Consider the following 11746-nt stretch of genomic DNA (forward strand, 5'->3'; position numbering starts at 1 on the left):
ATTATTCTCATTTTACAGCTGGGAAAAGCACTTGTGGCGTTCTGCCAAAGTCACATAGTAGCATTCTGATATGGAACACCCTTCTGTTCTGAACACTTCTTTGGAAGGTTGGTTACCATCTAATGGCCTCTTGCTGAAATAAGCTGGTGACCTCAGTCCATTTTTTTAATGGGCAGACGTGCACAGTCCATATACAAAATATGCCTTCATAATTTGGCACTAATAAGTACCCTTGCTGGCAGTCTCGATAGAAGCCAAGGATTTGAATGGGCATTGAGAATTAACCCAGATCCACCTGCAGAGATGCTCTCTCCATAGACAGAGGCACTAGCTATTGTGTATCTCTACTCTGGATAAACAGACAGCTTCAGCCATAAAAGCTATCATGGAGTAGTGACCAAAAAAAAAAGCTCTTTACAATTTGTTTTTGGGAAAAAAGAAACTGACAAAGATAAATGTGGGTATATGAAATTTAATCAAGTATGTTAATATAAAGGCAGATGAGGACTAAAAAACCTTGCACTCAGGATATTAAAATTATATATCCTGTTGTACCATCTGCACCTGTTCCTAACATCATTTCTTCTACTCCAGCCTTGAATTGGGAAAGCATATGTGAAGCAGTCATAGTGCCAATTGTATCAACCCAGGTTTTGCATGAACTCAAAGTAATATTTTTTCTGCCTTAAACAAAACTTGTGTCCATATTGAATTTGTTAAATCATCTATCATCTAATGTTTGCTTGGTCAACAATATTGACACCATCTGAGTTGTTAATCAGCTGATGTAATCAGTGTAATGCCACTGGGCAAAACGCTATTTTTTTTTAAAATGAGGACTCTCAATTTCTAACACAACTTTTTGTACTTTTGGATATTATGGAGAAGATTTTTCAAAACTGTGTGCACCAGTGTTTGATACCCACTTTGCAATGGTGTAAATGACTGCACAAGATGAAAGCCAATATACATTGGGGTTTGCAAGTGCCAGAGTCATGCACAAATTGAATTCTTTTAACAGAATATGGTAATAATTCCATATAAGAGCAATGATTTGAGTTTCTGTAATTATGGGCCTAAGCCTGTAACCCTTATTCACAGAAGTAATTACCCAGTGTCCACAAAATAAGCATAATTGGAACTACTTGTATAAGTAAAGGTTGCAGGGCTGGGACATATATATCATTATAGCGTTTGTTCTAATATGCTGGACATATAGGAGAAACTATGTGGTCTACTGGTTAGAGACCAAGTTTCTTTTTGTATAAAATATGAATTGTAATTCTTACTCTCATTTATAAAGTACTTTGAGGCCATAGATAATAGACTCTATATACATGCAAAGTATTCTCATTATTTATTAGCTTCCTTTAGCACTTGTGGGAGTTATATAGAAAAGAAATATATACATTTATCTTGATCCTGCACACCTATTAGCCTACAGGAATAATATAATGTATCAATAGTTTCTTTATGGGTGTTATTGTAACATGGAATGGAAATAAAATATAGTGTTGTCCTGACACCATTGAGCTTGCATTGATCAGGTGTGAACATTAGCTATGCAACAGTCTTCTGTTTTTTCCAAGCCAGCTCCTCCAAGTAAATGTCTGCACCGTGAAGTGCCTTAGGAATTGGATGGAGGTTACTGATTGGGAGATACCTATAGAGGGTATATAACAATTATTTTACTAGAAAAAAGAATGAAGTTAGTATTTCTTGTTATGTGGTTAAGTGATTTACTGTATATCTGATTTCTTAAATAAAATTTGCTTTGCACATTACTAAATTCATCTGTTGCTACTTTGCTGTTTTATCCTCCAAAGAATGCACAGAGATGAAATTGCTAATTTTTTTGAGCTTACTATGTATGGCTGAAGTCACTTAGGCACTTTTGAAAATTTTTGCTAAGGGTAGGCTTTAATTCAGCCATTTAACACTCATAAAAGAAGGAGAAACTGAGTACTATATGTCATTGCTATTATTATTCAAATGAAAAGTGAAATCTTTAAGTGTGCTGTTAATTTCAATAATTATGGTACTTGACATTAATAAATGTAAACTGACACTAAACCAAATAGTTTTAAAATGTATTTATTTCTATTAAATTGATGGGACTGAAAAATGGCCAATACTAACTTAGTGAAAATGATGTAAGGATCACGACAATCAAATTGTAGTCTTTGTGGAGATAGCATTGTTGCACATGTTTGACTATATTAGAAATCTTAGAACTGTGGACTTAGAAGTCCACATTTTTTCGTGTGTGGGGTAGAAAATATAATAGACAAAAGGCTGCAATGGGACATAATATTATGAACAGGCAGATGCTTATGACTCATGCCCATAAGTGGTAAAACTTTCCTCAGAAGTGGGAGTAAAAAAATGATCTATAACAAACTATTGTAACCCTATGATTATGGCAAATGTTTTTCTATCTGCATGGATTTCCTACACCGGTGATTCTTTTGAATACATGAAATCACATATTATAATATTTTGCTCTGTATGCCAGATATAGTTACATTTCATACCTTAGCTTCATTTTAAGAGGCTTCTTTAAGCTGCTTGTTTCTTTCTTTTTTATTTTTTCCCAATATTTTCTGACATCTTACTTTTCACCCTAAATGACAAAATTCTTTCTGGAACAACATTCTGCTTTATCTTTAGGAGAAAATAGTAGGTGGCTTACTTTTTGGCACTTCTGACTTTTTTGCTACTTTCTAGGCCACTTTCCAAAGAAGGAATACTGTGCCTTGCTCTTCTATAGGGCTTTCCATTCAAGGCTTCCAAAATGTTTGACAAATATTAATTCATTTAGGGCCAGAGTGTGGGCTGGTCTACATGGCTGTGCAAGGGCTTAAAGGGGAATAAGACTCCTAACTGTCCCTATGCATCCTCCCTGGACCTTGTGGGTATCAGGAGATAAATGCATGCTGTAGACCTGCTATTCCCTTCCCCCTGAGCAAGTATGTAATACTCTGGCAGCTGAGCTGATAAGAGCCAGTAGTAGCAGATTACAATTCCTCTGTAGCAAAGAAGGTATGTACCTCTTTGAAGCACAATTCATTCTTTGGGGGCATTCTTGAAGTGATGAATCCACCCATATACATGGCAGATCCCAGAACTGGATAGCATGCCTGACTGAGAGAATTAAGGAGCTCAACAAAATCCAATAGCTGGAAGTAGAAGTGAGATAAACTGAAACTGGAAATAAATTGCAATAGTTTAACAGTAATGGTAATTAACTATTGGAACAATTTACCATGGGATGTAGTAGATTGTCTGTCACTTGAATAGTATAGAATCATAGAATCATAGAAGATTAGGTTGGAAGGGACCTCAGGAGGTCATCTAGTTCAACCGCCTGCTCAAAGCAATACCAACCCTGACTAAATCTTCCTAGCCAGGGCTTTGTTAAGCTGGGCCCTGAAAACCTCTAAGGATGAGATTCCACCACCTCCCTAGGTAACCCATTCCAGTGTTTTACCACCCCCCTAGTGAAAAATATTTTCCCTAATATCCAAACTAGCCCTCCCCCACTGCAACTTGAGACCATTGATCCAGATTCTATCATCTGCCTCCACTGAGACTAACCTAGCTCCATCCTCCCTGGAATCCCCCTTCAGGTAGTTGAAAGGTGGCTATCAAATCCCCCCCTCACTCTTCTCTTCTGCAGAATAAACAAGCCTAGTTCCCTCAATCTCTCCTCAAAAGTCATATGCCACAGCCACCTAATCATTTTTGTTGCCCGCCTCTGAACTCTCTCCATTTTCACCACATCCTTCTGGTAGTGGGAGCTCAATACTGAACACAATACTCCAAATGTGGCCTCACCAGTGCTGAATAACTTCCCTCGATCTGCTGGCACTGCTCCTACTAATGCAGCCCAATATGCCCTTAGCCTTCTTGGCAGCAAGGGCACACTGTTAACTCATATCCATCTTCTTGTCCACTGTAACCTCCAGCTCCTTTTCTGCAGAGCTGCTGCCTAGCCAGTCAGTTCCCAGTCTACAGCAGTGCATGGGATTCTTCTGTCCTAAGTGCAGGACTCTGCACTTGTCCTTGTTGAATCTCATCAGATTTCTTTTGGCCCAATCTTCTAATTTGTCTAGGTCACTGTGTATACCTACCTTCTAGGGTGTCTACCACTCCCCTCAGTTTAGTGTCATCTGCAAAGTTGCTGAAGGTGCAATCCACTCCATCCTCCAGATCATTAATGAAGATGTTAAACAAAACCGGCCTCAGCACTGATCCCCTGGAGCACTCCGCTTGATATCGGCTGCCAACTAGCCATTGAGCCGTTGATCACTACCCTGGAGCCCAATGATCTAGTCAGTTTTCTATTCACCTTATAGTTCATTCATCCAACCCATACTTCTTTAACTTGCTGATAAGAATTCTGTGAGATACCGTATCAAAGCATTGCTAAAGTCAGGATATATCATGTCCACCACTTTCCCCACATCCACAGAGCCAGTTATCTCATTATAGAAGGCAATCAGGTTGATCAGGTATGACTTGCCCTTGGTGAATCCATCTGCCTGTTCCTGATCACCTTCCTGTCTTCCAAGTGCTTCAAAATGGATTCCTTGAGGACCCGCTCCATGATTTTTCCAGTAACTGAGGTGAGACTGACTGGTCTGTATTTCCCCGGATCTTCCTTGTTCCCTTTTTTGAAGTTGGGCACTGTATTTGCCTTTTTCCAATTGTCCAGGACCTCACCTGATCACCACGAGTTTTCAAAGATAATGGCTCTGCAATCACATCAACCAACTTCCTTAGCAGCCTCAGATGCACTGCATCCAGCCCCATGAACTTGTGTATGGCCAGCTTTGCTAACTAATCCTGAACCTGTTCTTTCACCGTGAGGGCTGCTCATCTCCTCCCCATACTGAGCTGTCCAGTGCAGTAGTCTGGGAGCTTACCTTGTCTGTGAAGACAGAGGCAAAGAAAGCATTGAGTACTTCAACTTTTTCCACATCATCTGTCCCTAGGTTGCCTTCCCATTCAGTAAGGGGCCCACACTTTCCCTGACCTTTTTCTTGTTGCTAACATATCGGTAGAAACCCTTTTTGTTACCCTTCACATCCCTTGCTAGCTGCAACTCCAGTTGTGCTTTGGCCTTCCTGATTTCACCCCTGCATGCTCGAGCAATATTTTTATACTTTTCCTTAGTTATCTGACCAAGCTTCCACTTCTTGTAAGCCTCCTTTTTGTGTTTGAGTTCATGAGTGGATGTCCTCCTAAAAACTATCCTATAGTTCAGCTACAAATTACTGGACTTGATGGAGGAATTACTTGGAGAAATTGTATGGCTTGTGTTATACAGCAGGTCAGACTAGATGAGCCCAAAAGGACCCTTTGGCCTTAAAATCCACCAGCCAGATTTTCAGTTATACTAAAGCCCATTTACATCACTGTGGCAATGTAAATCAGCCTGAGTGTGATTGAAAATCTGCTCTTTTTAATATCTGCCAGTAGAATCTAGCTCTTAGTTTCCAAACACCCCTGTGAAATAGGTAAATCTAATCGCATGTTACAGCTGAAGAAAATGAGGTACAGAAGGATTAAGTGACATGCCTGTGGACACACTAGAAGTCAGTAGCAGTGCTGGGAGTAGAACCCCAATCTCCTAATTCCCAGACCCATGCCTTAATGATATAATCATCCATTCCTTCCTGCCTAGGAATAAAATGTTGTGTCCTGACATATAGTTTGCATTATGAAGGAGATTTTCATTGACAATCAGTCACTATAAAAGATTTCTCAGTGACCTTAAAGAGAGCTGGGAGGAACATTTGACTCACAAGTGATGAATTTTATATTTCTAGTAAATGATTTGCAATAATGAAAAAATATCTGCTTATTATGTAATATTCTGGCTTGCTCTAATGATCTGGCTTGCTCATATTGTAAAATAAGATTTTAAAACTAACTTGCAATTCTAATTTTTTAGTCAATCTAATTTTGCTGGTTGACAAAATAATTTTTTGGGTCAGAATTGAATTAAAATTGTATTCTATTCTTCACTTCCTCACTAAAAACACACATCCTTTGCCACCCTCCCAGTATTCACCACACACTGGTCCCACTATCTATGGTCTTTCCATATTTCTTGGATATGGCTTATTATAAAAAACTAGTAATTTGACAATTTATGAATGACATAATATGATTGAAGTTAAATAACAATAATTCATTCCTTTTTCCATGCAATTCTTGTGATGTAAATTTTTACATAGGTTTCATAACCTGCAGAGAATGCTGGGAATGGGAGAGTGAAAAGTGAGGCTTGCAAACAAGTTATCACCATTTATTTTCTCTAGTCATGTCTCCTGTTCCTCAGTTTCTTTCCCACCATCTCTCTTCCCTGTTACTGGTTGCTTTGTCATTACATAAGTATTCACACATACACAAACACACCTAGACACACTGCATCTCTCCTCTTCCACTCCCTAGCCCTTCCCCATGCTGGCAGAGCAGCACATAAAATTGAGAACATTGTGCTGCACTCTTGTTACTTTTGTGTTGTTCCTCTGCTTATACATGGAGCAGAACCTAGAACAGTGTCATTGTGCTGTACAGTTCTCACATAAGTTACCAAGATTCTGACACCCTGTGTATGTCTCATCTCACCCCATAGGTCAGAGAGCGTGGAGTTTTTAGTTCTGGGTGGCAGTGTGTCAAGACAGAATGTATGTTGCCTATATCTTCGCTGCAGTGACTCTTGACCCTTGGAACGCCCTCTCTTCTGAGTTGAGAAATGCTTCAGACTCAGTCCTGTTTCAATGAGTCTCTTAGACTTTCTACTTATTCTCAAGTTTTTGGTACAACTTAGTCATTTTTAAGAATTGTAATGGACTTTAATCTGTTTTTTTTAACTTCAGTTGTCATTTGTATACTTTTTCTGATAGACATTATATAAATAAAATGTATTATAATAATGTGTCTGCCTGCACAAACCAGTATTGTGTATATGTTTGGGAAAAGTGTTGAATCCTCATGCACCATTTCACTGACATTTGAGTTCATCTTCGTCATATGTCATGCACTTTATATATACTTTAAACACACTGATGTCAAGACAAATTCTTAGAAACTGCAGTATGTGTATTGGTTGACTATGATTTCTGGTATGCTTCAGGTTTAACAATCATTAGATGGAACAGAAGTAATATCTTTTACAGACTTTCTCAGGATTTGAATTCTACCTTCCTTGAAAAGGTAAACAGTCAGAATTGTCTTAGGCTGTTAGTCATGTGTATGTAGGTCCTTGAAATTATTCTAGAAGTGAAGTGGAGGGATAATTTAGGTTGTAAAATGTCTAAGGGTTTCTTCTGTGGCCACTGACATTTAAGAAATTCTTCAGATAAAGGCTACCAGGATAAATATTTGCAAGTTAATAAAAACCTTGGAAGCCTCAGCAGGCAGGTATTACACATGTAAACATCTAGCATTTCTATTCAGAAATTCTAGGTTACAAATAAACAGTAGGAAACAACATTATTGGACATTAATGTTTGTCCAAGCAAATGTTTCCTTAAAACATGATTATTCAAATTACACCAAAAATTAAATTTTCAAACTAAAAAATTGATCTAGAGATTTTAAATTACCAGTGTCAATTTAAGAATATTGAAATACACACATTATGCAATATTAATAGGGAGCATCAATTCACTGGATCAAATACAGAGAAGAGTCTCTTTTGATGCCTATATGTAACTTCCAAGACCAAGCATTAAAGGAAACAAAATCCATGAGGTCTTTGAAGTAATTAAAACTACAGAGAACTCAGACCCCATTTTTAAGAATTGTTGTGTGTCTGTCTTCAATAGGATTCATCTTCAGATATGATAAATAGTCAGAATGTTTAAAATAAGTTTTAAGGTCAGAATCACACACTGTACCATGGGTTTGATTTCTAAACTAAACAGAGTGTGCTTGTAGTAGATTTGAATACTGAACAGTACATAGTAGAAACAAGCAGAATTTATAACAGCATGGCAAAACATGAACATTTCATGCAGATTACAAATGTAATACTAACATTTCCATTATTAAATCACATAGTGGAATGTTGCTGATGTTATTTTGATGATTTGAAGGCATTTTTGGTTTAATGTTTTTTATAAATGGTCACAAGATCCATGACAAATTTATGGAAGTGGGCTCTACACTGACCAATTTTGTAACATTAACAGAGCATGTCACATGAGGAAGATAGTTGTTGTTAAAAGAGAGACTTTATCAATATTCTCTTTTATATTAATAATTCATTAATGTTAATGAGCAATAAGGAAATGTTCATTTAAAATAATTTGGTGGAAATACAACGAATGGGAGAAAGAAGGAGAACATGGGATGGTGAATGTTATATTTTCAGATGAAATAGTGAGCTCCAGAGTTGCCAGAAAGCAAAATATATATTATACCACTCCACTGGAAAATGAAGCAGTCAAACAATTCCCATTGTACCCACCACAGAAAAATTAAAATCTCGTAATAACATAGGCATGGAACTTGCCTACAGTTTCACTTTTAGGGCTTTGTTTAGAAATGGCTTGTGCCCCACTTAAGATCAAAGTTCATGTAACTGGCAAGAAAAGATTGTATTGCTGTATGGCTATGACAAGTACCGTGCACAAAAAAGGAATTCATCCAGAAGGATTATTTGGCATGGCAAAGATGCCCAGCCCTTTCTGGTAAGTAACTGAGGCATTTCTTGCATAAATAGGGACAGAGAATAAGAAGAATTCATGAACAAAATACTTTGTTTTGAAAGGGAAGCCAAGTTTGACTAGCTACTAACTACTTCTGATGTGCACAGCCAGCACTCATATGGCAGATGCCCCAACCTTTACTGAACTTTTCAGAAGGAACATATATTGATCTCATTTAAGACAGCGACAGCATTCCCATTGACTTCAATGAATGGGATCATGATTTGACTCTGTAAGTAGGAGGTAATTGGAGAAGAACTTGACTACCTGGAATAGAACTGTCTTGGTTGTCCCTTGATTCTGCAATGTGGGGAAGAGGTCCATTTCAGTTTTTCATATTTTCTCAACTGCATTGTTGAGGCAAGAGTGGGTGGGATGGAATATATATTCTGAGTGACTTTTTATGACTGTGCTCTGCAGTTACAATGGAATTATTTGCTGAATACCTTGTATCCCAATACCTAGACCATCAGTTGGTATGCAGTTAAAAACCATCCCTAGTGTCAGAACTTAATAACATGCCTGAGCTACAGCTCATGTTAAGCCCAGGGGTAAAACTGCCTCTAATAATGTGGTAATACTTTTTCAAAGATGAAATGTTCATGAGCAATTTTGCCATTATATCAGGGACAAAGATTGTTTCTCATGAAACCATTTATCTGTATCAAACACACTATTCTTCCTTATCCATCAGTGATTTATCTTCAATGAAACCTTTAAAGAAGTACAGATGCAGCATATGCACTTGTGCAGTGTCACAGGCTGAATACATGCATAGAAAGTGTAGTTTGTTTGCATTGCTGAGTTTTAAATAGAAATATCCAGGGGAAAGAAGATTTTTCACTTTTAACTTTTCATTCTTTTTCTCCATCTTAAAATCCTTATCAGGTATGGTGAAGTAGAAAGTGTTACAACTTCATGTCTTGTTTTTGATTTTCCTTAAAGACTTTGTGTGCTGTGGAACAATGGATGAATGGACCTTTGATATCACTAGTTCCAAACAAGACAGATGTGTAGTCATGTTGTTTGATGCACTGCTGGAAGGCACTTGAATACTATGGTGAGAATATTTCTGTGATTTTCATCTGAGTATGTAAAAGTCTAGTAAGTTCCTTTATCTTGGTGCTATCTGTAAAGAATGTGGAGAGAGGATCAGCATCAGAATTATCTACATGATCAGAATGGCAAGATAGCTCTCCTACACTGTTCCATGAAACCGCTTATCTGTATAGAATATGTTCTGATGGTGGCTTTTTCTTTATAGGTCAGTAATGCTCAACATGTACAGCCTATATTGCACCTTACGAAATAACATACCATGGCCAAATTAATAAAGAAACTGCTGTTTACATGCCTTTCAATTCAACTTCCACAAGTCAGTATGGATTGCAGCCATGCCATGTTGAGTCACTCCTTCCAAGGTAATTACATTGCACCTACCTAAATTCCTCCTGCATTTTCATTGGATACAATATTCTTCAATAATTTCCTGTCTCAAATTGTTCTATGCTCTTTCCACTGTTAAAAAGATGCCATATTCTACCACTGTGGTAGGTGAAATTTATCCTAGGCATCTTTTTCCTTATATCACAATGATGCACAGGTTTTATGTGGCTTTATTAGTTATGTTGCAAGGCTCATGAGGATCCTTTGATCAAAGGCCCCATAAAAATGTAAATTATTTATTACAGCTTTTGTTTTCATTTTGAGAATCACAGATTTCCTATATAAAATGGAGTAATAATCTCTCTACTATGAAGGGTGAATGGGAAATATTGGCCAAAGACATTGGGGGCAAACTCATGATCTTATAAAATATACCATGGGAGTGTAATTGTCTATATCAATCAAGGAGTCAGTGCACTGGTTGCTAAAATATGACATGACAGATTTAACACCCTCACTTTTCTGAAAGCAGACTGCATGAAACACGATGTTTCTAACTTGGAAGAGTGAAAGATGGTTGAGTCCACTGGTGCTACTCCTCCTAACCTCACAGATGCACTTCCCAGGGTCTGTGCATCCAACATACCCCGCAGACTCTGAGATCTGGTGGGAGGTCAAGGTGAGATGCCTTAAGCCCACACTCCTGCTAGAGTCTCAGCTAGGTTTCTCCAGCCATATACTGGATCAACCTGAGAGACTAGACATGTTTATGGGTAGAGTCTTCTTGTTGCCCTGGGAAAGTCAAACTCCCATTCAAGAACTTATGAGAGAGCAGCCCAAAATCAGGAGTTTTGATAGGCATGAATATTGAGACAGGTGAGGAAGTAGAGGAAATATGCATGGAAGAGAGAACAAGAAGGAAGGAGATGCTGCTCCTCAAAGAAAGTAAAGGTGAGAAGACAAGAAAAAGGAATAAGAAATAAAAGAGGAGCAATGAGATGGAGACAGGTAAGATGGGATGGATATAGGAGAGAAAAAGGAATAAATAAATGGAGGAAGGAAATAAGCAAGAAGAGACACCCAGCTTCCAGGTTAGTGCATATAATTTGTTTGCATTCCTTTACTTTATTTCACTTACCTGGTAGGTATTATCTATCTCTGGGAGTTTAGGAAGAAAAGGATGGGATAGGCTGTTTTGAGAAGCTGCATTCATATTGTCGGCTACTGTGGATTCTAAGCAAATCGAAACAGAGAGAGAAAATGATCTAAATTCATGAGAATGGGCCCCATCCAACTCCCAGTGAAATTGCTGGAAGTACTTCCATTGATTTCAATGGGATTTAGATCAAGCCCCAAATCCCTCTGGCAGATTAGCTACCCAAGCTTATTTGGAAAATTGTCCCTTGAAAAAAATTCAATGTTGGTAACTATACCTACATCCCAGCAGAAGCAGCTGGGCTCCACTTTTCCTGCAGCAGTGGAAGCAAATGGTGCCCAAAGATTCCCTCTTCTCTCCCGTCTCTTTTTTAATACATAAAGAAAGTCAGTTATGTTTGGCAACACCACAAAATGAACTTGTTGACTCCCCCCAAAATCGTAAATCCAATCTTGCACAAAACTGTACAACCGTGACC

At 38.0% G+C, this 11746-nt stretch overlaps 1 long non-coding RNA gene across 1 annotated transcript; it reads right to left on the reverse strand.

The window, feature by feature from the left end:
* Positions 1–9418: 9418 nt before the first annotated feature.
* Positions 9419–11623, reverse strand: LOC137163715 (uncharacterized). The gene is made up of 3 exons (XR_010922802.1): positions 11546–11623; positions 11251–11345; positions 9419–9855 (listed from the first exon to the last, which is right to left on the reverse strand). It is a non-coding gene; the product is annotated as an uncharacterized lncRNA (long non-coding RNA).
* Positions 11624–11746: the final 123 nt, after the last annotated feature.

Source organism: Emydura macquarii, unplaced genomic scaffold (assembly GCF_026122565.2).
Source record: "Emydura macquarii macquarii isolate MOO-44397 ecotype Brisbane River unplaced genomic scaffold, CSIRO-AGI_Emac_v2 contig_2636, whole genome shotgun sequence".
Lineage (NCBI taxonomy): Eukaryota > Metazoa > Chordata > Testudines > Chelidae > Emydura > Emydura macquarii.